Source organism: Schistosoma mansoni, chromosome 1 (genome assembly GCF_000237925.1).
Source record: "Schistosoma mansoni strain Puerto Rico chromosome 1, complete genome".
Lineage (NCBI taxonomy): Eukaryota > Metazoa > Platyhelminthes > Trematoda > Strigeidida > Schistosomatidae > Schistosoma > Schistosoma mansoni.
The window spans coordinates 633591-638744 of NC_031495.1; the positions used below are offsets into that span (position 1 = coordinate 633591).

The following is a 5154-nucleotide window of genomic DNA, read 5'->3' on the forward strand; positions in this document are numbered from 1 at the left end:
TTTTTGAAGCTGGGTGAGTTTAAGAAGGTCGATCCCTTGGAAACTGTTCAAGGAAGTTATACAAGACAAGGCGTCTGCAACTACATTGTTTGCTCCAGAAATGTGTTGTATGTCTGAAGTAAACTGCGAAATGTAATCGAGTTGTCGAGACTCTCGAGGTGAGTACTTGTCTGAAGATGAACTTAAAGAGAAGGTAGGAGGTTTGTGATCGGTAAAAAGCGTGAATTCTCTTCCTTCGATGGAATGTTGGGAATGCCGTACAGCACAATACATAGCTAGGAGTTCCCTACCGAACGTGCTGTACCTCTTTCAGTGCCTAGCAACCGTCTCGAGAAAAATCCTAAAGGTTGCCAAAATGGTTAACCCATTGCTGAGTCAGATGCGTCTACGGCGATACTGATGGGCTCTTGAGTGTCCTGACGTGCTAACAGGGTTGCCTTGACGATGAGTTCCTTAACTGTGGAGATGCTTTTCGCGCGGTGTCGTCTAGATTAATTAATTTCGCATTCCCACGAAGTTAGTCGGTTAACGGTTTCATTTAGGTATGAACCGTCTATAGAAACTTACAAGGCCGTTAAAAGTGCGCAACTGCTTAATCGTTGTCGGTTCTGGGTAATCCAGAATGGCCGCCACTTTGCTTCGTCGAATGCCTTGAGCATCAATAGTGTGTCCCAAGAAGTTTAAGGAGTTGGTTCCGATTTGCATTTTTGAATCTTGACAGTAATGCCATGCCTTCGGAGTCGTTCGGAAACAATGTCCAGATGCTGGAGATGTGATTCTCTGTCCCGACTTGCTATTAAACAGTCATCAACATAGGCATGTACAAAGTTGTGGCCTCGGAAGACGTCATCTAGGAACCTTTAGAAGGTTTGAGCAGCATTTCTTAGACCGAAAAGCATTCGCGAAAATTCGTAGAGGCCGAAGGGAGTGATGATAGCGGTTTTTGTAATGTCGTCAGTAGCCATAGATATTTAGTTGTAAGCTTTAACTAAGTCGATTTTCGAAAAGACAGTTGTACCTTTCAAGGTAGCTGTCAAATCGTGAATGTGAGGCAACGAGTAACGATCGGGAATGGTTTTAGCATTCAGACGCCGATAATCACTAGTTGGACGCTAATCATTGCTGTCTTTTTTAGGGACCATGGGCAAGGGAGATGACCATGGGCTATTTGACGATTCAATTATTCCTAAATCTATCAAGTGGTCGAATTCGTTTTTAGCCAACCTAAGCTTTTCGGGAGCTGGTCGGCGTATTTTCGGGAATACAGGTGGTCTTGTAGTCGAGATGTGATGTGTAACATTGCTGGTTACACACGGTAATTTCGGTTGTGATCGATATATTCCGGAGTATTTGTCGAGTAACGGTTGATATAAGGGGTCAATGGTGTGCTTAATTGTGACGGGGGATAATCTGAAACCAGAAGGAGGAGTTACACAAACAGATAACTTAGTGTTACCATCTACTAACCTTCGTTTGCGTGTGTCGATGAGTAGATTGTGGTATTGTAACAGGTCTATACCAATGATTGGCATGGAAATATCTGCGACCACGAAAAGCCAGTGAATGGGTTTGCGTAAACCCACGTTAAGGTAGACGTAACTTTTACCATACGTAGCAATCGGTTTTCCGTTTGCCGCCTGTGAGCTTAAAACAGGCTCGTGGGGCCTGTCGTTAGAATTCGCGGGAAGAACGCTAACTTCTGCGCCAGTGTCGACGAGGTAGCGAACTTTCGTTGTCACATCCGTGACATATAAGAGGCGGCTATGTTCGCCGGCTACGGTCACCGTTGACGCGTGCCGACTAGGAAGTTTCCCGAGCTTATATTCGTGTCGGTCGACTTGGAGTTCGGGTAATCGCAGGGCTTCCTGCAATTTCTGGAAGACTTGCCATACTGGTTATGATACCAGCACCAGTTGGGGTTATCCGTCTCTCGTGGTCTAGAGACAGATCGCCTACGTGAAACACTTCTCCGCGGTGTTCTTGACCGTCTACGGTCATTACGAAATCGAAGATATCATGTGAGTGTATGAGATAATTCGGTGATTTCACTCTTGGTTGTTTGAGGTTTTTCTTTGACTGAAAAGACCCCGGCGTTAGTAGATTTCTTTATTTCTAAGATGCGGTCAGCAGATGCAGCCAGTTCGTCTACGGCGTTGTTTTGAGTCGAGACGAGAACTGCTTGCACCTGCTGAGGAAGTTTAGACAAGAAAACTTATCTGAATAGGCTATCATCGAAAGTTCGTTGGCCGATAACTTCTCTCATCCTTAGCAACATGTCTGTCGCAGAGCCATTTTGGAGGTCGATGTTATTGAGGAGTTGATCCAACCTTTGCCGATGGGTTGGATTTCCGCGTTTAAGAATCGATCGTTTTAGAGTTTCGTAAGATTCCGAAACATCACTAGTAAACATACTAGTTGTGACGTACCTGTTGAATTCGCGTGGCAGTGTCTTAACGACCGCGAGGAACTGTTTGAGTGAGTCCGTAATGCCGTGTCCGAAAAGTCAGTTTCTGAGTAGCAGAATCAGGCTACGATATTTTCCGGCCGAAAAAGCATTAGCTGAATCGAGAGTGGGGGGATAGTCTTTAACTTAAATACTTTGGATGTCTGTTCCTTCATTGTGAAAAATCAAGTATTATAATGAACGGAAAATAAATAATTCAAATATATCCGAAAACTCAAAAAAAGAATATATCACAATATATAAAAGTCAACTAAAGCAAAACAATGATTTATGAAGTTCCAAGAAGGAACAGACTCACAGTTTATTGTTTGGTGTACCAGATCACATCGGTCTCACCACTGAAGATACTACCAGTAATGTAGTTTGACAACTATTGACCAGTAACACCTATAATCGAATCGTCCCCCACTCGGTTAAAATCAGAAGTCAGAAACGAAGAGGTTGGAAAGATATATTTGATGAGTTATCGATATATCGAGAAGCGATTGATCTAATCTGGCTAATGATCGTAGGAGATGTTTCCAACGCTGTGCTGTTACGTGATCTGATGCGGATGCATGACCGAACACCTTCAGCTAAACAAGTCCGCTAAAACTAATGTGGTCAGCATCCAATGTCGAACACTTAATGAGCTATTGATTTTGGGGATTCATTTACAGTTACACAACAATAGGAAGATATGTGTGTAAATAACATCAAATGCCACTAACTTAATAATTCTTTCTATTCAATCAATATTATTCACTTACATTTCATTGTAACAATCAATAGGAGTAATAATACTACTTATAATGATAACAACAGTAGTATTTGGATTAGTATTAAAACTGTATAGATAATAGAGAATGAATGTTGGTTTACAATTAGAATTTGCTTTATTAATATAAAACAAGATGATCTTTGTACTGTAATACAATCAATAGATCAGATGAATTCTTTCAAAGCTAAGACTAGTATTTAACAGATAATTAAACCAATACTGATATATACACATATGAAGGTACAAAGTTAATGGTTGTAATATGATTGACATGGCGGCATTTTAATGAAGAAATACCTCACCTTCTATCAAAGGAGATCCAGTTAACATTGAATGATGATATAATCAGATGAATGGTCTTGAAATTTGCATAGATTATATAATTTATTTACTTATGTACTTACGTAGCTGAGTGGATAATGCGATGGCGTTTGAAGCAAAAGTTACTGGGTTCGAGTTCCAGGGTGAATATCAACTCTGAGATGTAGGTACATCCAGCTGACCAGTCACAAATACAATGAAACACGCGTCCTAGATTCCAATGCTAGCCACTATCCATCTTTGCTTACAATGATTGTGAATTTAGGCTATATCGAGGCAATACGCACAGTATGCACATATGCCAATTAGAGACTGACCAGTTGCAGTCCTAAACATCAATGGGAAGATTCAAACAAACAATATTAATTGTACTGTTTGATTACTGAGCTGTATCTAATGTTATGTTACAACCCCATTAGTACTAATCGAATCGCGTCGACTAATGTGTAATGTGACCATTAATTTTTAAACTTCCTTATATTAGGATGGTTGGAAGCAATCAACAGGAAGTCTCGAACATCGGATATGTGATAATGGGTTTTCGTCACCAATGTACATGTTCTCCATTGTATCCTTGACTTCCATCCTTCAGCTAGTTGGATCATGATTGACCTCCAATGTACTACTCAAATGTTTACATGGAGTAGTCATATGATAAGAAATAAAAAAGTTGAGTATTGGAATAGCGCGTTGAACAGTAATTATGCAACAGTATTTTAAAGTTTCCTTTTTTTACCACATGATAGAAAACAGTTAAATTCACAGACTGTTTTTTCCTATCATTATTATTGTGATAAATTATTAAATTGTAGAGATCTTAGTAAATCTGTATGAACGTCCACAAGCTATTTGAAATCATCATTATGTATCAGCAGTGCGCATCCACGATCCCGACTCGCAAGATTCGAACCCAGGACCTACTAGTCTCGGGCGCGAGCACTTAACCGACAGACCACTGAACTGGCCAGCATTCAACGGTGTTAATGTCTAACCTCAATCATTTAGAAAATAAGATAGTTGTCATGGATATGAATAGTTGACAGTTATGTTATATCAGTAAGGAAAATTCTATTGTTGGATATATCAATCAGTAGAATCACACAGAAATCTATGTAAGTAGTCAAGCGGTTACAAATTATCACAGTAATTACATTAATAGATAATGAATAAATGTGAAATATCAACTTCTTAACCAGTAGAAATAAATTCAGTGTAATTTACGTCACAATAACCTCCAAATATTTTAAATGAGATTTAATAGATGGGTTACAATGGAATGAACTGGTACTTTAAGCGACCAAAAGTTTCAAGTCTTTATTACCAAAAAGGTAATGGATGTGAACATTTGAAGACCATTAAACTTAGATACGACGATCTTCAGTGTTCAATTGAGCGAGCTTAACTTAGATTTTCAAAATTAGTTAAGTAAAAGAGTGAATTAATTTTCTTAAGAACTACATTGAACCTATTTTACTGTTCATCATCTTCGACTAAGTTTACATAGGATCGAAGATTATTCAGTTACTCTTTCATGTTTTTTAGAGTACTACAAAAAATCAATGTGTTCTTTCGATTATGATTTCAGACTAATGATGTCAATAAAATGGAG

General features: G+C 39.2%; 1 non-coding gene across 1 annotated transcript; it reads left to right on the forward strand.

Annotated features, from left to right (window-relative positions):
- Positions 1–3623: 3623 nt before the first annotated feature.
- On the forward strand, positions 3624–3695 carry Smp_tRNA_02130_Pseudo_TTG.1.1. The gene has a single exon. It is a non-coding gene (tRNA).
- The last annotated feature ends 1459 nt before the right edge of the window (positions 3696–5154 follow it).